At 31.8% G+C, this 26,069-nt stretch overlaps 1 protein-coding gene across 1 annotated transcript in view; it reads right to left on the reverse strand.

The window, feature by feature from the left end:
* LOC119832898 (connectin-like) overlaps positions 1–7,703 on the reverse strand; it is a 15,952-nt gene extending 8,249 nt beyond the window's left edge. The window contains exon 1 of the mRNA XM_038356716.1: positions 7,590–7,703. The gene's annotated coding sequence lies outside the window, so the exon portion shown is untranslated. The remainder of the gene's footprint in view (positions 1–7,589) is intronic.
* Positions 7,704–26,069: the final 18,366 nt, after the last annotated feature.

Raw genomic sequence — 26,069 nt, forward strand, 5'->3', positions numbered from 1 at the left:
CAGATTCGAAATTCAAATGTAATATTTTTTTATAATTAAGTGTAACAGTATTTATGGCCAGACTAAGTATATTGAAATACGAATAATTATCATTTTCTTATCATCATCATCACAAAAAACGTTCCTCTCTTTTATTTCATCAGCGATCGCTGATTCTTGTTTGCTTTTACAATATTTAGAAATTAAAAACTTTATAATCTGTTCTTAATGTGTTCCTTTTTCATTATATAATGCCAATATTTATGACTTATCTTATTTTACTAGCTACTGCTGAAATAACTGTTAAAGGACTATTTCTTTCTCAGGCGCTAGGCTAGCGTCCACTCTAATATTCTGTCAAATTACAGGATATATGTTTTTTCTACAAATGATTCTGCGGTCAAAGATTTACTCTAATTATAGTTTCAGTATAGTTTCGACTCGAAAATATGATTTTTATTGATAAAAGTCGGGGTCGGAAGTAGCTAATATTATGCTAGATTACCGCATACATCTTTATGACAAAAAAGGTCACCCACGTATCCGGAGAGACATGTACAGATACAGATTATGAAATTGAACCAAATGACGATAATTTCCTATCGAAGATAAAAGATAACATCCTTTCATGTCTTACGAAATATCCAACTCTGTGAATATATTAAATACTTATTATATATATATATATATATATATATATATATATATATATATATATATATATATATATATATATATATATATATATATATATATTTGTATGTAAATTTCATCTCATAGACTTGTTTAACTTATATAAATACAAACTAAAAATATTCGTCTCATTATAAATTATTACCACCCGGTTACTGAGCCCGGATCCTTTTCCTAACCCTTCCAAGTTCTTTCCTTTATAATACGTAATCCTCCTCTCTGTAACACATTCTTTATATCATAATCCTTCTCTGTACAACAATCCGCAAACGACCTTACACCACTCCAAATGTTCATAGGCGGTGGTAGCACTCACCATCGCCTCAGCTCCATTACTCCAAAAAAAAAGCCGTTGTAAATTAGCTTATTTCCATCTTCGTTCTAATGTCATCATAAGAGCTATTGATGGTTAATTGTTCCTCAATTATAAAATAGCAGATGAATTGACTTGTATTAAATTTCGCTCGGTTTTAATTTTTTTGGAATAACTGGACCTATCTTATGAGAAGCTCTTATATAAAGACATAGAAGCAAATACCCGCTCGAATATATTTATTATCCAATCTTGACGCAACTAATCAAATGACTCTCGTTAAATCAATTTGAAGGATATATTTAAAAGCAAATAACATTATTTGTTTAGGTTCTCTATTGATGGTAAGCTTATCGTTAGAAATAACTTTCTTGTACAAATTTATTTTGTATCTTAGATATTTCTCGATTTACAGATGATAACTAATAGTTAAATACGTTTTGTACGATTGATTTTTGATAAGAAAGAAATGAACAACGTTGCTTTGTGAGATCCCAAAGGAAATAAACATATAGAAAATATTTATTGACTTAGATGTTATTATACTTATTGCCTGTTATTATACTGTTATATTTTCTGTGTTGTATTTCAAGTAATTTCCCATTGATGATCATTTACAAGATTCCCGCATTCTGTTTTTTTATTCTACAAAAAAGGTCACCGCTGTGGAGGAGGTACCCCAAAATTCTATAAGAATGTTTAACAAAAAACCAAAATCTCCTTCAAATTATCAGGATTAGGCCAAATTTAAATGGGACCACACGGAAGGCACCAGCTTTCAAATAAAGAAAGGATCATCAAAATCGGCTCACCCAGTCGAAAGTTATGAAGTAACATACACAAAAAACACAACTGAATTGAGAATTTTTTGTAATCAATCCTGTTTGGTCCCACCAAATGACAATGTCTTTTACACACAAAATTATTTACAAAGATAGAACAAGCCGCGGGCGGAAATCTAGACTAGATTATAAAACATCATATTTTAATTAATTTGCTAAGATGTTTTCAAATATTTACGACTTCAACTGACTTATTTACATCTCCGTATACTCGCATCTTTAGCGTCAGTTAATCCACTCTAAAGTTGGTAAGAGACACATTTGAAGCCACTGGGGGTATTCAGTACAACTTCGACAAAATTAACGTAACTCGGCTTTATGCTGCGAGTGTAAAGTTTCCATTCCAAGCCTGCTTCCCCTTAAGCCAATAAGCATTTTTAGTTTTGATTGATGGCTGTTGTTCGAGAATGTTCTGGAAAATTGCTTGCGCCTTTTGGGAAGCAATAGTTATGTCATTGGTTACTCTTAGTGGTAAAAGATACAAATGTATTTTTAATGAATCTTTGAGTGTATAAACATTAAAATTTAAGGATTATGGCTAGTTTCTATATAGACACAAATAAAAGAAGGTTTAGTTCAGGCTAAACTGATTTTAAGAACAAATACAATACAAATTTTGCTATGTTACAAGAGTTTGATGCATCACAGTTTAGTTTTTGTGATAGTCCACTGCTTGCTGGCCACTAGTATTTCAATATAACAGAGCGCTTTCCCCGGATGCTTTGAGTTTACGTAAACGCATTGTACTCTCAAAATAAAGGTGATGTTACAAGGAGCGAAAAGGTATTAACATAGACACCAGATCAACCAAATAAAACGTATAGAAATAACCCGTGAAATTCTTTTCCAATAGAACACAAATATATACATGACTAATTGTGATGTTTAGAAATACCCCAAAACAATTCTCCTGCATACCTTACCAGGTATATTTTGATCGTTGACATTATATTGGCCCTTATAGAAAAACTATAATAGATCCACAGGTACATGCAGGTAGATATCCTTTTTAACGATTCTTTTGAGTTTTAGTTTGGGATGTCTTTGATATAATTCCTCGAATGGGCGTTTTGAAATGTTTTGTATGTTACGTGTATTGAATAAATTTCATTATTATTTTTAAGCGAGTTACGTATTTTCTGGGTACAGCGTTCTATGAACATTTCTATACAAATGTAAGTCGCTTTACAAATCTAAAACGATATTTGAGCCTACTGGGTTTACAAGAAATGAAGATGTATTAAATTACTTTACATTTTAAGTAACTTATTACTTAAACACTTTAAGTAACGCAATATGAAATTCCCATAATTTATATTTTGTATGTGGTAGTCGAGCACGCTTCGGCACGAATTGGGCCAGCTCGCACCGGGGAAGTACCACACCCCCACAGAAGACCGGCGTGAAATAGCATTCTGCTATGTTTCGTTCGGTGAGTGGGGGAGCCGGAGGCCCATATCCTTTTCCTTCCCCTTCCCAGTCCTTTCCTTTATTCCTCTCGCCAAGACTTTCTTAATCCCTTACCAATTTAAAGTCGGCAATCCATTTGTAGAGGCGTAAGGTCTGTAATCGACTTTACGCCTCTGCAAATGTTTATGGGCGGTGGTAGCGTTTATCATCAGGCGTCCCACCAGCTCCATTGCCGACTGTGACATAAAAAAAAAAAATAGCAAAGCGATCAACAGGACATTGCAGGGCTTTTATTATATCGGTCAAACTATATTCCATTGGCGCCAAAAATACGAAAAATATAACGTTTATCCATTCTACCGTGGCAGTGTGATGTTGAAAGGCAAAAAACAAGCACGTTATCACAAGACCTTAAAAATTAATAGTAAAAATTTCAAACTACGGAACTCCAGTATGGCGCTAACCTCTTATTAAGGAGACAATTTGTGTGCGCTTCTTGTTGGAATGAGAAAATATGCCGGCCATAAGGTAATATAAATGGGCGGAAGACTTAAATTACAAAGCCTCTTTGAAGTGATTTTAGAATGGCCCTTTTTGTCTTCACCTGCGTTAATGATGTTTTTATCGACGTCGCCGTGGCCTTGATTAATTTTTAACTAAACGATTTGAAATAAAATTTTAAAAACAAAATGCGCAATTTGAATATATCTTAGAATGCACATGCTGAAATTGTAACGATAAAACTCTCGGAATTTTAGGTGCGTCATTTATTCATTTCAAAAGCAGTTTTAATAAACTTAAACCATTTGCATTTCAGTTGAAGTCGACTGTTCTACAAAATGACAACAGACGAAAGTGTAGGTAATTATAAAAATTTCCGGCTTATTTTGCTTCCCAAAATACTTGAACGAAAATATTCAGGATGTATGCAAATAAAGTAAAGAGAGTAGAATAAATGCATTTTTACAATTTTATGGAAGCATTTAGATAAAGTGGAATGGCTCTATTTTTATACCGACACCGCAGGAAATTCGCATCACGCTTTTCCGGTTTCAACCAGAATATATTGGAATAAAAACAGCGTCACTGGCGCGCGTTTTAATAAAAATATTTTTAACAAAATTGTAGTGGGCACTTCAATCAGAAGTATGTAAACTGTGTCGATTAAATGACATCGGGACATGAAAATATGTGAATCATGTTTATCAGTGTATAATTCATTGATATATGTATCTAAATGTCATGCATAATTGTATTTTAATTGTTTATTTTACATTGGTAAAGCATTCCTAAACATGATAATTAGTTCTTTAGTGTGGATTTGTATACAATATATCGCGCCATTATTATCTGATAAATATTAATATCTAACTATAATTTTAGCGCGATTTATAATTAATTAAGGAGATTAAGGAGATTAAAGATGATTTATCATTGTTATAATATCACTCAAATTTTTGTTTTGTGGTATAACAAACTACTTATGAGATTCAATATATATTTATAAAAAAGTTATAGGACATTTCCGACTATTGGTGTTTAATTCTAAAAATGTTCTGTTTTGAATTAATTATTGATAATTAATATTCAAACGAAACCATTTTCTGGTGGACAAAAGATAATTTCTTATTACTTTAACTGATAACTGATTTTTTTATTTGTTTGGCAAACGAGCATATTACATTAGACAATATGGAAATCAATGAAACAATGTTATTAAATATAATTTTAGAGTAATTGACATTCAAGTCACTGAATACCTTGAATTTTAATTATACACAAGTTTAGTTGTGTAATAATATCACATATATTGACCGTCCACACCATTAATGCTACTACAACAAATAAAATCCCAACCCTCCATATAAAAAATAAGTATAGCTCCGTTCATTAAGAATTCTGAGCGTGGTTTTAATAAGGTCTTGCAATAAAGACCTTAATAGCTTTAAGAATCGAACACCAAATGAAATGAGGGGAAATGAAGATTAGAGTTAGATTTACATAATTAGATAATAAGGCTTTAAGAGTTTTATATTAATAACTGTCTTGAAAGAAGAGGTTTATTGTACTACGGCATTGAAGCTTCCAAATAGATAGACTGAAATGATTTTAGGTTTATAGAAATATACTCATAAACTCTCTTTCGCATATTGTAAAATATATTATAACTAGCTGTACCCGCGACTGCGTTCACGCATGTGCAAATAAATATTTTAAATTAAATTCTTAAAAATAAAAAGCTTACTTATTTTCATTGTACAATTCACACATAGAAAAAAAAGACACATTAAGCGAGATGTGTATTTGGGGCCAAAATATTATATGGGGCGTATCTGTATACGTTTCAACACAAACCGGATAACAAACATGCAAATATTTTGAAAAATTTTTTACCTTGTGTTACTTGTATTAAGGTTCCCAGGCAACCATGGCAAAGGTAACAAGCATTTTAATGCATATCATCCAAACAAGTTCCTACAACTACCAAACACCAAAATATGAACGCAATCTTTCAACGCAACGGAAGAATAATAAAATTGCGGGTAGTTGTAAAAAAACAACAAATCGGTCAGTTTTATGAGCGCGCTTGTGAGATGTGACTGCATACATTTTGTTTGCGAGTGCTTTATGAGCGAAGTCGGGAGTTTTACTGCACGTACGTCGTATAAACTGTTTAAAAAACTCAAATAAACTGTATTAAGTATCTACCGTAAAACCTCAAAACAGTATCATAACTTTTTTCATAAAAAACCGATTTCAATATTAATTAAAGACACATTATTAATGATGCTTTAAAAACTCGGTGGATATTAATCCAATTTACGGGAGCACTTACGAAGCGTTTTCGAATTAAAAAGAACCGCCAAAAGTTGTTTACTGATTTGGGAATTTCCTTTAAACAGCATCTATCTGCATGCCAACTTTCAGCACGATCGGTCCAGTAGTTTGAGTTGTGTGTTGATAAATCATTTGGTTAATCACATTTGTGTTATATATTACTCAAAAAAGTCCGTTGGTATGGAATTTACGTAATAAATATACATATAAATAAAAGGACTATAACTCTCAAGCGTCGATTTGGCGAAGAGCCGTCTGCCCTTCCTTAAAGTCCATTCAGCGAATCAAAATCCATTCAAGACCGCTCCGTTGAACTGTATTATTACTGAAGCATGAAAATACACAAAGTAACTTATCAGTATGAAAACACGAAGACAATAAGCTTCGGATAGAAATAAACACATTTCCACATGTATGTATCGCGATTTTTTCACATCGCAATTACGTAATACAAGAACGACGTCACAAAATTAAATGACTGACGAAAGATTTCTTTTGTCACATTTATGAGTTTTTTCATTAACCGCCAACATGAAATTTGTGAATTATGATAACATAATAAAAGCAATACACGCGTGGGCCAGGAAAACGGGGGAAATATGATGTAATTAGATTTGCTACGTGATAAATTCGATTATGCGGCTACAAATGAAAATTATTTATTAGCAAATCGAATTTTGTTTGGCGAACTCTTTGTTATACTAAATTGTGTTACAAATGCGAGAGGTTTTCAAAACCCTCTTATGTGTTAGTTGGTTAAATGAACTAGAAGATGTCCTAAAATCATAATTGTAAAATGGCAATCATATATAACGACTTAATTAAATATTGAGTTTAACCAAATTAAGAGAACATATTTTATTATAACATACATCATTAAAACTAATGATTAAATTATATAGAAAATCATGTAGACACGTATAAAATACATAGCTAAAGTAATTATTGAATTAAAATCAAACAAAATTAAGTATTTAATAAATTTTTATCAGCAAAACGCGTTTTATTTATCGTGACATTTAATAAAAAGAAGAAAAATCTTCGTTATTCTTCTATACATGAAAAATAAAGTTGAGAAAGCTTTGAATTACGTTGTTCTAAGGCAGGCTCAATATTAAAATGTCTTATAACCCACATCCATTCGTTGAGAAATAATCCAAAAATTCAACATTTATTCACACGAATACATATTAATTACGCACATTAATTATGCAGTCGAAAATAATTCCAACATCTCTGTAATTAAACGATGGAATTTGAGCATAAATAAACTCAATCAATATTTTTATTATATTATAATTTAAATGTTATTCACGCCACTGAATATTACCTAAGCCTTATCATTTCAAGACAGTATCATTTATCATTTCAGTATCAAAAAAATAAAATAAACAATCAAATTACTGTAATTGCTTTTACATAAGCGAAACTGAATTATTTGAATATCATGTGGAAATGGTGCGTACGGCACGCGCAAACTTTGTGAAAAACAAGATCCGATATAACGAACTTACCGAAATATTGTAACTTCCAAAACTCCTTTGAGCACGCACTTAGATAACAATTAGTGAATACGATAAAGTTTCGGATTCGGGCGGGTTGATTTCGACACACGTTCGCCGCGGACCGCGCGGGTTTCGCACTGAGCCACGAAACATTGAAATCGGAGGGAGCTACAGGGGTGGTTTAAAGAATTCGACAGATTGTTAAGGATAGTTGGGTGGCTCACCTTATCAAACGCTCGCCCAATATTTGCTCTTGACTTTAAATGGCCCGATAGACCGAGGATTTGTGATAATCTTTTTATGGAGATAACCTGGGGTTAGAAATGATTTATCATTCAATTTATTTCATGTGAACCAAGCGTTTCCGCTTTCATTTTTGTCCTATTAAATTATTATATTTGATAGGGTAATAAAATTTATTCAAGTTTACTCACCTTTCATAGAAGTCAAATTTGAAAAGCTTTTACTGAGAAGAACCAACAGGTCCTATAAGTAATTGCTCTTTTAAAACATCTCTACTTTTATTAGATTTTACAAAATTGAATGTACTTTGAAAATAATTTCTAGAAATAGCGCTTGCATTTGATTTCATTTGTCAATTTGTTTTATTTATTTATTGGACTGCCGCATATTAATTATTTGACGTATAAAAATAGAATTTACAATTTAATAGAAAGAAAAATGGTGGTTTATTTTGATAAACTGTAGTATCTATACTGCAATATGACATAACGTAAAAGAGTTTGTTCGTTTGAACGCGGTAATCTCGGGAACTACTTGACTGATTTCAAAAATTTTTTCAGTGTTGAATGTGTACTTACACCCGTAGTGCTAACATATAAAATCAGTAGAGAACAGAGATTGCTTAAATTAACCCATAAAACTAACAGGATAATATAGATCTTAGTTATAAAACGCAATTATCAAAAAATAATTATTACCATGGCCGTCTCCCTTCGCTGATAAATATCATAGATAGGAACCCCACTAAATACTAATGCGTATTGTTTTGGAAAATGACTTCCCATTGGCCAGACACCCCAACAATTATATGAGTCATCACCTGCACGATTTAATGGTATTAAACTATAGGGACTAAATTTGATTGAATTTCCATTAGAAATCGAAGGGATAACGACTTTTTGAAATGTTTATTCACAAAGTATAACATTTTTTATCGACGCTGTGATTTGAGTTTGGTGTAAAAAATAAAATTGAAACGGCTATTAAGTGAGTGAACGATATTTTGCTAGGAGTGGGTGGAAATGTGATATGAAAAATTTACGCATAATGTTGATCACGATAATTTATTTATTTTGAAGGTGTATAGGTGTGTGGACTTCAAATTAAAACACGCTTACGATGAAAACGAAGTTAGTTAGTTTCTGCCCGCGGCGATACGCGCGTAGTCATAGGAAAAACAAAACAGTTTGGATCCTATGGTCTTTTCTTGGTTTTGTAAATTATATTTGTACAAAATTTCACATAAATCAGTCGAGTAATTAAGGCGTTAAGAAGGAGAACACATGCAGACACATAGTAGTGAATACTAGGGATTAATAATTCAGTTTTTCATAATATCTCTTTACCCATGTAAATACATATTACAAGCATCTTAAATTCATCCAACCAAGCATATTCTATAACCAATTAAAATAATTTATCTCATTGATTTGCTATATCTTTATTGCTTAACCGTTAGCTATGGGATACAGTTAAATAGTCGAATGTATTTAACGATTCAAAAGAACTTGTATTTGAATACAGGGGCATTTGATTTGCATTGACTTCAAGCTGTTTCGCCCATAGCACTTAGCGATTAAAAACACGATTATACCAGTCTTGGGATGATGGAAAGTCGATAAAAGAAATAACAAGCTTGCCCATTCAAATTAAAGCTCAATACGAAATTTGGTATGCAGATAACGGTTACCTATAGTTTATATTTTTAGGTATTTTTTATACTAATTCCATAAACGAGTGACTATTGTTAAATAGATTAATAAAATCGCATAACTGTCGCCGAGTCTTAAACAAATTTAAATGAAAAATTACAAGATTATTTGTAATGTAAAGGTAAGTGCTATATGTAAAGTCCATACCAAAAAGCTTATTTTATCAACCGACTTAAAAATAAGAAGGTTACCTCAGAACTGCTGACTAGGTGAAACGATTTTGATCATTTATTCAGTAATTACGTTTAAATTTAGTCTAGTTCTGACAATTTGAAATCAGCAATTTGAATTCAGTTTTTTGTTAATATAGTTATACTAGCTGCGCCCCGCGGTTTCACCCGCGTAAGTCCGTATCCCGTAAGAATATCGAGATAAGAAGTTGCCCATGTGTTATTCCAGTTGTCCAGCTGTCTACGTACTAAATTTCATTGCAATCGGTTCTGCAGTTTTTGCGTGAAAGAGCAACAAACACACACAATATGTTTACAAACTTTCGCATTTATAATATTAGTAGGCGAGGATTGTTTAAATATTAAAGGGACAAAGATTAAATACCACACCTTAACAATTATGTCCGAGAAGTGAGAACGCAGACAGAAATTGCAGCAACGCCAGTTTATTATCTTAAAATGTAAACATTTAAGAAATTACCTGCGAAGAGGAATCATAACAATGCCACTCGAAACTTTTGTTGCACCCGCCATTGTTTTATTCATTCCGAAGTGTTTTATTATGAAAAGCACTTTTAAGAGTGTTTTATAACTTTAAACTTGTGATTCATTGTGATTAAAGTATCTCTTATCTTGTAATTTGTGAGCATAGTGTTTTCTTGTGTTTGATATTGCGCGAGTTTATACAGTATACATAAATCGCGTTTAAAATACCCCAAAAACCTTTAATTTCTATATATATTGTGTCAATATTTTGGATAGGATTTTACATTTGGACTTTAAATGATGAAAGTACACTTAAAACTATTTTTTTCCTAATATGGCAATCCGGTAACTATATATTTTACTATGCTATATTTTACTACTATTAGGAAATAAAAAAAGAAGGACTTAGATTTTTGTTTATCCGTCCATTGAAGGCATGGCTTAATATATGTATCTATCCAGTAATATCTATAATTCTACGCAAGTAACAGATTAAAAAAATCCTTAATAAGAAGTTTTACAACCAAAAAGAATAATAACAAAGGGAGGATTCTTTTTTAATTTTCAAAAATGTTGCATTTCTTGAAAACCAAGGGACCCTTAATAAACACAAAATGTATTTTTCTGAACCGCCACAACGTTCTCTATCCGCAGTTACCATATTATCCATTCATTACACCACACCCTGAATATAGATTTTATCGCTCATCTTTGATGTTGGATATACGCTTCATATTACTTAGTTACGTCAATTTCTAGAATGTTCTATATCTATTCCATTACAATTATCATATATTATACGTGAAATAGTGCCAAACTCTAACGGCATACATCTAAAAAGAAAAGTTAAGCCAAATCCACTCGTGCGAAGTCGGGGCGTGCCATCCGTGTTGGGTAAAATAGGTTACAACTGTAACTTCTAAGAAATATACCAAAGGCGAACTTATTGTATTATTTCTAATTGAAAGCCAAGATATTTACAATTTTAGCTCAATGTTATTTCATAGCATTTCGACCAATTTTCGCTAATTCTTGTGTTTATTAATGAATCAAAACTTGTGAATTCGAGATAACCAATCCTTCACAAAATTCTTTATTATAATAATTATGTTCAAGTTCAAGATACTATTACATAAAACAATAAATAACTACATTTACGATGTGAATTTTTGACATGAATCGAATTCGACAAGATAAGAAACTCAGGATGAGAATAAATAAGAAGCATGATTAGTAATCTACCAAAAACCGCTGACCGAACTCATATAAATTCATATGAAGCTTATCATAGAATTCTATAATACAATACATTGACAATTAAACGTGATGATTGTAAATATAAAACATAATTATTACATCCAAATAAACCTATAATACACAATAACAATATAAGAATATAAATACATTCCCACAGCGTGTGTCCACGTCAATGGGAAACGCGAGACGTTATTATTGAAAGGGATATAAAAAATCAAAATACGTGCTTTATTAGAAATCTTTGCACCCCTCGTTATGAAATTATGTTAATACGGCAATATTGTGTCTTTAGCGAACTGAATTATTCACTCCCTGTTACAGGGCTATAAAGTTCAATTTTGCACCCTAAAAGTCACGGTCACGCTCTGGCCCCTTCGTACATAAAGAGATTATTATAAAAAAAATCTCCCATACACTCATTGTCAAAAGCGTATTATATTGAAGGACTGTTTGGGTCATATTTTTATTAAAGAAATGAATTATGGTATGTTATTTTTCTTATTTATTCGGGCGGACACAAATTTTTCTGAATACCCACTTAATATACTTGGGTGACCCAGTTTTGGCAAATATTAATTTAACATAGTGTGGCTTTATGTTGCGGTATTACGAAAATATTATAATTTCGTGAATTTATTGAAATAGGTGCTTTACTATATTTTTGTCATAATTTATATAAGCACTTCATATAAACTGTGTGAGTATAATTAAAATAGCTTTGATAAAAATTATTGCTTTAACACTCACCTACTTTTGTACTCTTGAAAATTGTACCAACCTATGTGTTTTGTTTCATATTAAAAACGCAATCAAATTAATTAACGAATGAATTGACTACTTCTACAATAAAATATTTCTATAGTAAAATAGTTAGTTTGAAACTTTAGAAATACATTATTAGTTTTGCTTAGACTGAATACCAAAACTAATTAATGATTATTTCAAATATGCATTCATGCAATATGAATTCGAGAAGCAAATATGTATTTAGAAACAATAGAAATATTCTTCCAAACATAATGAAACGCCAACAAGTAAAATAACCACTAAAGTCGTGCCATAAATCCGTAATAGCAGGAATATCCCACACACAGACGGACACGCTTAAACTAACATAAATAATCCCCAACTGATGTACCAGGGGATCATAAATCGCATGGAGATTGGGTTGTATCAAAGCGATAATTCTGTTTAGTTTGCTGATGATGGATGAGACAATTTTCGAATATAATTTGATATGGAATATGTGTGACGGTGTCGTGCCAGTTGAGGTATGATGAGGTTTTCAGATGGTATAGTGGTAGATTTTTTAAACAGGCCTTTAGATGCTATGGGATACGCGTAGAATTATAAAATTATTATATCTAATCAATCAAGATCAAGGCCCGAACTCTCACAGGAGGCCCGAGTCCCTGCAGGAAACATACGAGTATATGGGCTGATGATGAAGGTGATGATGATGATGATGGAAAATAAAACAATTCCTTGTAATTGGTGTTCTTTATAATCAAGATTATATCTTAAATGAAGTAAGTGAGAAATATGGTAAATATTAATTTGCATCCTCACAAATAAGACTGGAATATTCAAAACATTTGTACAATACTTAACGCCATTTTTTTTTATTGACACTTTAATAGGGCATCAAATAATCAAAGCAAAAGACAGTTCCAAAGACGGAGAAGTTGTGGATATTGAAAAATAAGAATACAATGAGGCCCGATGTAATATTTCCAAACGAATAAATATAACGCCACCAACAACAATACTGAATGAAACGGAGCATAGTGCTGTATAATATTTGTCGATAGTTCTCATGCTTTAATGACTTCAAAAAACTATCCATTATCCATTTTTAATTCTCGGAATTTTCTTATCAAAAAAATAAGCCAAGACTCACAATACTAAATCTTAAATAAAAAATACTTCAAGGTACTTCAAAATATCAATTTAAATGTTTTTTAGCTATAGAATGACATCGGTTTGCGACGTATGGCGCAGCATTGGGAAATAGATAATGAACAGCATACAGATAATAAAACTGTTTGAGTTGAATAAATCCTTATAAAATGTTGTCATATTGCCATAACACATAATTAAAAAAATTCTTTTTAATCTGACAATTCATTAAACTAAAAACTACACTTGCCACTAAATTTTGTGGCATCTTTCCCTAGCATTCAAGTAACACAATCCTATGCATATTATGACAATAATCGATAACAATAATACTATCGATAATTCAATAACATCACTATTCCACACACGCCAAATGGCTGTGTTGACAATACACAATAGTATCAGAATTGTAATCTGATTCTCATGATCAATCTTCACGCCGACAATTGGTGGTTGAATAAAGCACAGATGGTCAGATTATTTCATTTTTAATATATAGCAGTGTGCATTTAAACCCTGAAAGTGGAGCCTGATTTTATCTTATCATACTAGTGGACTATTGAATGGACTTCAGGTTATCCGATCGGTGTTTAAGGTGAGTAGTTTTAACGTTCCGTCCGTGTCTGGGAGAGCAATGTTAAATAGCTCCGGTTAAAATACCTTCACTTACAAACTGCTACCTACTATCACAGATAAAATAATATTTACTATATTAGTACTACTACTAAACTACTGCTACTACTACTACTACTTACGTTAACAAAATCTTGAGATATTTTATTTTTTATGAGATATCTATAAAGACATGATGAATTTCCTGAAATAGTAAATAGATGAAATATATCTCTTACAGTAAACCAAGAACGTAAAAAAAAATCATGAAATGATTTTACTTTCTATTCCGTTTAGTGTTTCAAAAATTCTTCATATATTGTGAGATATTTAATAAAATATGAAACATACCTACATCTTGTTAATGATGTATGTCTATTAAAGTGCCTTATAACAAACTATTTAAAATATGGTGAAACAGTTTATATTCAAAACATTTGTAAGATATCTTCGTTTAGAATTTAATAAAAAATCATCGGCTGCCCTACAAAGAAGGCAACAAAAGAACAGCTCTGAATTCACCTGAAGTAAGTGACACAGTAATAATTTATAATAACAAAAGGATCTTCTCAATCTAGAAGCTATTGTGTAGCAATTTCTTTGAATTTCTAGTTACTGAGAAGTGTGTAACAGTCAGTAATTGTTGTTAATAATTGTTAATGTGATAATTGTTATAAATTTAATCACCAAACGGTTTATACTTACAAAGTTTTCAACAGTCTCAAAGCTGCTACAGTTAATATAAGAATAAGCAAATACAAATTGCTATATAGAAGTGATTTAATAAATCCTTGAACGAACTTTTAAGTAGGCTAGACTGTCGTAGGAGCTTTAGACGTATCCCTTTATTCTTTACATGTAACTGGTTTTATTAAAAATCTTCTATAACTGCCTTTTATTAAATCTAAACATATATAAAAACTGACTTAGTTCTTACTAACATATTAAAGCACAGCCTCAAATCACTTGGATTAGAACCTAAAAATTTTGTATGTTATCATTTTATGATTTTGGGAAATTAGCCCTTAAATGGCTTTAAAACAGACACACATAACTTGTTAAGAGAACACCTTTTTACAATCGGACGTTATAATATAACAATCACTGGTTACTATCCCAACAAACAGACGTGTATTTGCTGCAATTTTAAAACAAGTTTTGAACATGCAAGAACATTCGTTGAATATTATATACAAATCATCTCAATCGATCTGTAGTCGCCCAAGTGTGAAATACGATGTATTGTTACAAGCCCTTATTATAAAGTCGTAAATCATAGGATCCAGCGTGTTTGAAACGGTATATTTTTTATAGAGGTAGGATGTGCTGAGGCGCCATTTGGTGTCGTGATATTTTATGATAGAAGAAAGGAAGGCAATGAAAGTTATATTATCAATGAATTATATGAGCTTGGCATACTAAAATTGCTTTAGTTATTTCGATGGTATTTTTGATACTTTAATTCTATTATAATTTAATATTTTAACACTCGGGCATGCATAGATGAAAATATGCTGAATACAATCATTTTAAGCAAAAACTGTAAACATCATTGTTTCTTTAGTAAATAACATTATACCCATATGAAAATGCTAATACTTTTAAAGCTAACCGTCAGTAGTCAATATTTGGGAACAGCTATTTATTAATAATTTGTTTTATTATGATAATATATGTATCAACTAAATCTCTACCTCTTACCCGCATAATTTTAAATTTTCACTTAGACTAAACACTATCGAACAAGCATTCATTCGGAAGACGAATCCTTTGTGACGCCCATGCGTCCCGGTAACTTATAATAATAATGGAATACCCTCGGATTAATTGCGTTATTTTTGTTAGAATGCTTTTCAAAGTCACTCGAACGTTGTAATTTGTTTCGAAAAACTTTTTAAAATTGCCAACACATTGAATAGAACTCGATTTCGAGATAACTCCGACGGTTATTTTTTGTTTTCACTATTGTTACTATTGATTTAATGTTTTGTTAAATAAATATTGTGTTAGTGGGAAATAAATTGCTTTATTCAGTCTGTGCGACATTAATCTCAACGCACAACGTACCTATATGTTTAACACTATATAAGATTAACTGTATGTTTAAGTATCTAACCTAACCTAACCGTTATGCGATTTTAATTTAATTCAAATCATTTATCATTAAACACAAAAGACGTAAGTATTTATAAGCATGTAAGTACGTATAATTATTCATTTTATTATCAGAGCTAACGTACAAATAATTTACGTACATGGCATGCAGACACGTAATTAAAAACACTGTTCTATAATGCTATGAAATCAAAATCTCAAACGCGATATAGAATTTGATTTCATAATCTTTTAGAAATAAAACACCAATTATGGTTTTCTCAACTAATCAAGAAATACATATTAGTTCCGTTATCATTTGATCATCATAGGCCTCTTGAACTGAACAGTAGGCCCGCGAAGTTCCACACTTAATATTTCACAACTCTTACAAAACAAAGCATAAATAATATTTTAACGTCTTCATGTTGCATGTGCGTGAGTGAACAACATAAACGTTTAACTGTATTACGGGATAATAACTCATCGCTGCTCATAGCACGATAGCTGAATCGTGATAAATGGAGCTGCAAAAAGAAAAACACAAAAAGCCTTTATGTATGTATGGACTATTGAGGGTGTTTCGCGACGCGTTCGTGCGAACTTACTTTGCAACTTCCAGAACTTTCGATTCGAATTTTTATTAGTGTTCTTAATATTATTAGATCTATGAGTGATAGAAACAGAAACGGAATGTGCAATTCATTACATTCTTGTCCGTTCCTCTTATAATGTTTTCTATATATTGACACATTTCATCTAAAATATAAAATCATCCTTTTCAAATCCGTTTTAAACCTTATATATCTTTAATTATCTCTTAAATTAAATATAATAGTTAGAAACCTCGACATAAACAATAAAATATCAGGTAACAAACCACACTGTATTCGAGTCACGTTTATTAGCGACGGGTTTAAATTAATACAACACAACATTTATTGTAAATTGGTTTCCGAACGAACGTAGAGCCTTTGCGACTTACGCTGCGGCTTACTTTGAAATCAACACTGAGACTTAGAACTCATATGGAGAAAATTATTTATCGATTGGAGCTTAGAAGAGTTTTTGTACAGATTTTTTTGTTTATGTTATTTTAAATAAACATTGTTTTTATTACATATTTATTGCTGTTCAAATGAAAGAGTCAACTCAGTTATTAATAATGAAGAATATTCATATGAGGTATCGGCAAATGAAACTCGTTCCTAGTGGATACTTGGAAAAGCTGATTTCTACAAAAAGGTCACCGACATCCCTGGAGAGGGGCATCACTCCAGTTTCTAAAATGGCACCAAAGGACAAGAATTACTGGAGTTATATATATATATATATACGTATATGATGACGTGAAGTTAAATTTTAGTATCAATAGGATTATTTTCAGGAACCTAGATTAATAAATTATTTGCCATTAAAACTTATAGCAGATGAAATACTTATGAATTATTACAAAGTGCTCGAAAGATATACATTACTAAAACCAATAGATATATGCTTATAACCCACTAGTTTAGACGTACGAAAAATTTAATTATGTTCTCAATCATTTCATCTATTGTGGAAGTCGAGCACGCTTCGGCACGAATTGGGCCAGCTCGCACCGGGGAAGTACCACACCCCCACAGAAAACCGGCGTGAAATAGTGGCATGCTACTGTGTTTCGTACGGTGAGTGGGGGAGCCGGAGGCCCGTTTCCTTTTCCTCACCCGTCCCAGTCCATTCCTTCTTTCCAGTCGTTAATCCATTCCTTTTCCCTTATCCCAAAAAAGCGGGCAGCGCATTCGCAGAAGCCCAACCTTTGCGAATGTTACATTCTTACCATCAGGCGAACCACCAGCTCAGTTGCCCGCTATGACATAAAAAAAAAAAAAAATTAAAAAACTGTGAAGTATATATAAAAGTATAAATACCCATAAGAATAAATTATTTAGAACGTAATTAGCTCCATTAAATGGCGTCCTACAAACCTCCACTTTTCTCTATTCACAATGGGCTTCATAAGGCATTGAATAAACAAAGCACATTCATTAACTCCTAAGTTAATATTTTCATTTCTCACAATTAAACAAACCAGACCAGAAGCTGACCAGATTAAGGTCTACTGGTATGTCTTTGGTTTTTTTAAGGTTCTCACCCCAACTTCGCAGTTATCGTGATCGAACTATACCAATATGTTAGTTTTCTTTGAGGATTCGGTTTACGAGTGCACCCTATAAAAGTAACATTGTAAAATTCTATTCGAATTTTACCGTCCAATACCTCCATATTGGAAACCCATAGTTTATATCTGGGGCTTATTTATTATGTTTCTTTTCTCTTTTACGTATTTAAAATCAATTGATTAAAGTAAAGTACCTATGAATATTGCAATTCGACTTAGTTATTAAATTCTTTTCTACAAAAACGGTCACTGGTGGGAGGTAATACTCTAAATTCTAAATTAGGAACAAATATCAATTATATTAATATTATAAGTCATTCATTCGTTAAAGTTTTATATCTTCGAAATTCTAATAATATACGTCTTGACGTAAATATTTACCTTCAAAAGGCTCGTCTTTTAACGATGTTCAGGTAATTATACATATGTAAATTAGTAATTAATACATTTTTATTTCGTATACAGAATAGAGAAAGGTCAATTTAGTTTACAAATTTATATTTTTGATCTACCTGCTTATACTTTTAGAAATACATTACGAAATGCGCATTTTACATCTTACTTCACACCAATTAGAATCATTCACGAATTATACCCAAATCTAAATAGTACAAGTATTTACATTTTCGCTCGGTGCTTCCAAGATTACATTCTAATAAGTTTTTATTCAAAGTGGGAAACGCTGCTCTTCCTATAATAAGGAACTCTTTACGAAGACTGCATATTAGTTTTATATTAAAGCAGAAAGGTATTACGTATTGTTTTTATTTTGTACTTTTGTATCGTTATCGTTAGTTCAGGTTATAGATAGGTTATTTTTGCTTATGTTATATTACATGCAGTTTATCGTAATTGGAATTTTCAATGTGCTATAAATGGATATAACAATAATCTACAAATTCTTCAGTTTTGAATGAAATCCTCAAATATGTTATAAACTTGAGTGTTTGATTTCTTTCATGTAACAAATGTGAGATTTCATGGGTAATATTTTATATAGGCTAATTTTTACAGCGCTGAATCATCTGTTATGGGAATTTCCTTTGACTTTCAGTGTAAGGGTACGGGCGGAAAACTGTTTATATATGTACTAAACTAAACATATAAAGGTACACAAACTAATTGGATATATGTCTTTTCATGATTAGATGATTACATTTTATGTATACCATACGAAAATTGTATGTACTATTTCTCTATCCGCTTGTTTTATAACATGACTCATTGTATTTATTCTCTTAGAGTCGTTTAATATCTTACGTCTAATGAATTCATTCAATGCTTGATCATATAGAGACTTAAAAAAATATTTAAAGGTGTATCTAATACAAATGTTATTAGTTGTTGATCTCAAAATATATAATCGTAATAATTTTAATGATTACTTGACTTCTGAGTTTTTAAAACAATGTAGGAGTGTTTATATACGCTCCCTCTACCTCACTTAATTATCTACGCCGAAATAAGCCGATCACTCACTGAAGAATCCTCACGCTGAGTAAACAAAGGGTGGGCACTTTACATATTATATTCTACTGGAAGTACCGTTAAGGAATTTTATACGTTTTTTTTCATTTGACCACGGTCTTGCTTAATGGTAAGCTGAGATATGGTCTAAAAATGAGTGCGCTTCCCTAGAAGGTACATGTTTACTCTTCTTTTGATATCCAGATTGTACTCGACGGGGAGTACGGACTCAGGAAGCATGTTCCAAGCCCTTGCGATTCGGATAAAGATGTAGAGGCGATCCGCTTAGTTCAGGTACATGGAATGCCTATAAAACCTACTTAAAAATACGTATTTAAAAATCGTTATATTTTTAAATTAACCCGTTGTTTATAGGTCTTGACTGTGCCATGGTAATGGGCAAACTAAGATGACATGTTTTAGTGTAAATGTGTACCTTCACCTTTTTATTTTTGTTAAAAGGGGTAAGATAAGCATTTTGTCTAGTCTTAATTTAACAATAAGTAAATTAGTAATTCCTAAAGACGTAAATTTAGAAACATTGTTAGTTATTGTTTATTGATAGATTGTAATATTTAAAGGTTGAGAAATTCTTATCCTTAACTATAATAAATACGAATTTTATATTTAAAAAAGCGTAATTATATATGTATAACAAATTATGTGTGTATCTCTTCTTTTGCAATAGTAGTATGTCAAAATAAATGTAAATACATGCCATATCCAGTAATAAAACAGTTAAAACATTCACGCTTTGTGAAGGCAGTTGTTTAATTTGCCCATTGATTGCTCATTGCAAGGGTCGTAGGGCCGTATCCATTCCACTCCAAGCCATGCGCTAGGGTGCATAAAGTGTGTGTTCACAAAAACTGTTTGATTAAGGGGTGCATTGGTTAAGATATCGTATTTAAATATACATAATTATATCTCAGAAATCACTTGGGTAAATACAGGCTCCTTATAAATATGGTAATATAATATAAATACACGAATGCTTGCTGATTGTATTGGGGTGACTAAGGTTTTAATTTAATTATTTTTATTCAACAATTTCTTATAAGTATTTGATCTATGGGAGATAGTTTCATACCAATTACTGCCTCTGCGATTGTTCATGGGCGGTGGTGATCGCTTATCATCAGGCGAACCATCAGCTCAGCTGCCCGCTGACCGCTGTTAGTGGTTGTGTTTGAATAAAGGTGAAAATAACTATATTATACTACTATATTTATGATACTAGATTCTTAGTAGCTTCACGCATATACTTTTGCACAAATTGGGATAAATCTTGATTTATGAGATCTTGAAGACGGCCAAAAGTTTCATTTTGTTGCGAAAACATATTTTAAAAGTGTTGGAATAGGTGATAGAAATTGTTGTATGGACAATCGCCGCTCACATGCGATAACATCATAATAACATGAAGTGAAAGACGGTCTGAAATACCACACAATATTATAAATGTTAAAGTTTGTCCGCCAAACACTCTGAAATTACTAAACGGATTTTGATGAAATTTTGTATAGAGCCAGGGTATGAGCTGACTTGGGTGATATGATACTTTTTATATTAAATGCTCTCTTGGGATAAAACAGGATTTTTGATATCCGGGCGGAGCCGGGATGAGCGTCTAGTAAGTTAATAAAATAGTTTATATTTCCGATGAGTGCTGAATTAACGAAAACTTATTTTACTTAATCTATACTAATATTTTAAAGCTGAAGAGTTTGTTACGCGCTAATCTCAGGAATTACTGGTCCGATTTGAAAACTTCTTTCAGTTTTAGATAGCCTATTTATTTACGAAGATTTTAGGTTATACAACATCAGATACTACGCGGGTAAAACTATTGTATAAATATTAAAGAGTTCTTATTAAAAACGGACAAAACGTGAATTACAATAGACTATAGAGCATTACGATTTATTTAAGTTTCATTAGTAGCGAGTAGTTTTCTTTTTTACTAAATAAAGAACCTACAGAATTACTCGCTGCCTTATAACTAATGTCCCTAGAGCCTTTATGTATCTACTACGGCAATGGCAGATGCGTTCCGTTTCACTGATTGATTTTATTTGTGGAAAAGTATAAGTAGCTTTTCCTATAACTCTGTCCTCCTTGATCGAGACTTTTACGATGCTTATCGGTGTATCGAATCTATAAACCTTGGCTCCCAAGAGGTCTTGAATAAACCTCTCGAATGAACTAGGTTCATACATTAAAGAATAAATCTATATTTCACCTCAATCAATATATCATTTTGTTTAGAAGCTGCGGCCCTCTTGCTAGGCCTAACCTGTATTAAGAGCCAGTCCCTTCAATGCTCATTATATTTTATCTTTAAGGTAAACATTTCTTAGAAGGAGAAACGGAGAAAAAAATTACATAAAGTCAAAAACCATCCCTATAAGTGGTGCGTTTGTGTATTTGTATGGATGAATAAAAAAAATATAACGAAAAATGCGTCACGTGCGTACAGTGAGTTATATAAAAATGTCGGCAAATAAACAATTTATTAAACTGTTGGTATTATAAGATTTTCTAAGCTATCGTAATCATGCCATGCTATACTGGGTAATGTAAGACTAGATTATCACTAAACATATAATATATATATATATATATATATATATATATATATATATATATATATATATATATATATATATATATATATACGCTAATATTGCCATGTTCAGTTTACTCTACATTTAATTGACTATAATTCTATCATCATCATCATTAGCCCATATACGTTTCCAATGCTGGGACACAGGCCTCCTATGAGGGTTCAGGCCATAATCCACCACGCTGGCCAAGTGCGAGTTGGCAGATGTCACATGTCATCGAACTTTTGATTCTTGGACTGGTTGGTTTCCTCACGATGTATTCCTTCACCGTTTTAAGAAGTGTTATCCACATGTGCAATAAATTGAAAAATCAATTTATTTCTTGCACGCTCACCCGGTCCCGACCCCGACTTATCGAATTTGAAGTCCGAGGTTCTCACCACTGAACCACCACTGCTAATATAATTTTTCTTAATAAAAAAAGACATAATGAGACCTTCTGCAAACATACTGTACGTAAAGGTCTACATATTATTCAAAAAGGTCAACAATCAAAATTACGGGCACCTTTAAAATCATGAACAACTTTTGTTGTTTTGTTCTAATAGTTTTATCACAAAACATAACACCAAACACACCATAAAGACCAAGTAACTTCATTACAACATTATCACGAATCTCACCCAGTAATGGGATGCTTAGAATATTCCAGCATATCAGGGGGCGTTGACCATAAAATCCGTGACGAAATACTTTCTCATTGTTCTCCCTTAACATAAACTAAACACCAGGTATTACGTGTAGATCTTACCGACTCCCCATGGAAACTATAAGGCATTTTGTATGGTCCAGGGCACAAGCTGGAAGACTGGTTAAACATTGCCATAAATTGCAATAACTTTACACATATATATTTACAATTATAGCAGCGCTGTTTTTTCATATTAGTATAATTTTGTTTTAATTAATATCTAGAACCAGAACCAGATTGTAAAGCGATGTAATATACTTCATATTAACTATTTAGATGTTTACAAATATTATTATACCCTTTGTTTCTTCCTTCGTAATGTTTGGAAAATAATTTAATGTTAGGACAGATTTATCATATTAATTCGTACATGATTATTTAGTTATAAGATATAGACAGGATGATATATACTATATATTTTTGTCATCTTGGATACTATACTTGTAGTAAATAAATATATTTAAGAATAATAAATAACTGTCTGATAAATGAGATATTACATAAATAGGTACTTATTGCACACAACACATCACATAATAACACTAATGCATGTATGAATGGTTAAAAATTTCGTGGTCAGTAGTTTTAAATATTTTAGCACTAATTTTGTGCTTAATTTTAATTTTTATAATTTTTTATCTACCTAAAACTAGCTGGCCCGGCAAGCGCTGTTCTGCGTCACTCTTACAAGAAGATATTGTCCGATTCTCAACCTTACCCGATATGTACACAAAATTTCATGAAAATCGGTCCAGCCGTTTCGGAGGTGTATAGGAACAAACATTGCTACACGAGAATTTTATATATAAGATGTATCTCAGTTTGCTGGTCGTCAAAATTAGAATTTCTTATTTTTTCTTCAGTTAAAATTCAACCGCTTAATGGTATAACTTAGACAGATACCAGGGGGCCTACAGTGCCTACAGCATAATTTTACGGACGGCAGCGCAGCGGTAATAAGCACTGTTTACAAGCTCTGTACCCTCTGGACTACAGGGTAGCCACCCTCCGTCGAAGTTTAGAAGAACACATTTCCCATAATGATTGAGGGCTTGACCTAATGCAATAATTAGATGCTTTTCATGCAGCAAACAGGAGCGAAGCGATTCTGTACGATTCATTATTTACAATATTGTAACAGAACTATTTTGATAATAGTAACTGAGGTGTATTTTGTCAATATTTGTTTCAAATACTCTACTGGAATAAATTCTACACGTGTGTTGTATTTTTTAAAACTACAAAGAAAAGCCCTTCTCGGGGCCGATAAAAATTGAACGGCCAATGTTATCAGGCTGGCCGTCCTTAGCTTTTCACATTTGTTCGTGATTGATGGCATTCGAGATCTCGCCAATGTTATATATGAAATGGGAGTGTAGGTAAAAACTTGTATTACAATAAAAGCCGCTGGCGTGTGCTCGATAGAATACTCTTTAGTGATTGATTTTATTCCTAAATCTCATACATATTTACGCATTATTAAAACAAAATTCCTCTTGACAGGAATTTCATGTGAACTTTTATATTTGCTGAGACGCACGCGTTATCGACATTATTAACTCGTTTATGAAACTGTTTGTTTTAAAACTAAAATTTATCAAAATTAAATATATAATTTCAATCATTTAGTTTTCGATATATTAAAATAATAAAAAACAGTACGTGGGTTTTAGCGTAATATTATTTTATCTGTGGTATTAGAAACATTACAAAACAAAATCATTTTCAGTAAATTCTGATAAGGCCTTAAAAATTGAAATTTAACTTTGACGATTTAAATATACAGCCAAAACGCTTATCTATGGAAGATACGCACTATTTGCTATGAATTTTTTTCTATATTATGCCCGATAATAAACACAAAAACTGTACGCAAATGCGATTATGAAATATAATTTTATGATAATATAATTTTCAGTATAGATCACTTCAAGGAAAGGAACATAAATACCAAATTAATTCAAATACTTTCTTTTATTAAATTGTATAATTATAACACAATATATCTTATTTGTTTTATCATACTTGTTTATAGACAAACTTGATCGTCGTCGATTTGACCAATGCTGCTGTGAAAACAGGTGACTGGCGTGTGCTTTTTGAAGTCATTAGATATGTCATTTACATAGATTTTCGTCAACATTTCATTCTCATACTGCCAATAAGGCTATTTACAGAACAGAAAAACAAAAGAAATAAAACACTAATGTAGTGTGAATTATCATAATTGTTTGCTAAATACAGGAAAACACATTAAAAAGCCTTTTTATAACCTCTACCAGCATATTTGAACAGAATTGGAAATTATCAAATTAGTTTCAATTAAATGAATAGGAGGACTCTTTAATGAATAGGTCCATAAAAAGTGTGGATAATCGCTTTATAATGGCATCATCTAATCAGAACGAATTTGACAAATTCACGTCAAAGGAACTACAAAAGACAAGATAATCAATCAATCAACGAAATTTCTCATTAGTTCTATTTAATAGGTCGAGTACAGTGCGCCATTATCGGATTTCGTCCATTCGTAGCAGTGTGCGAATCCCACTGATATGTCATAGAAAATACGTGCTATAATCGTGTGTATGCATTTGATGGATAGTGATGCGTTCGTGTCTAGCAGTCAACGCTCAGGGGACACGAATGACAAATGACAGTGATCGTTTATCTTCTTAGCTGTCAGAGGAGCCAATCAACACATGGAACAGTCTCTTACAAGCACATCAATGCGTAATTTAAAATTAGCCCTTATTTCTATATAGGTAAGCACCTATTTAGTATTATTCTTTGTTCTCCGGCTTATAAGTAATGCATCACAGTATATCTAGGATGTATTATATTTGCAAATACAAAATTGAACACTCCCTACAAAAACTCACTCACTAATTTGGAACAATGTGTTAAATCCGCAAAATGATCATTTGTTTACTGGTCTTAACAGAATTACCACATTGACATATTTTGTATATTAATATTTTTTTTATTTATGCCTAATTATTATTATATTGTGTGTATATGCTTGCATGCTGGATAACGCATGATGCATTTCTGTGATCATTCT

Source organism: Zerene cesonia, chromosome 16 (genome assembly GCF_012273895.1).
Source record: "Zerene cesonia ecotype Mississippi chromosome 16, Zerene_cesonia_1.1, whole genome shotgun sequence".
NCBI lineage: Eukaryota > Metazoa > Arthropoda > Insecta > Lepidoptera > Pieridae > Zerene > Zerene cesonia.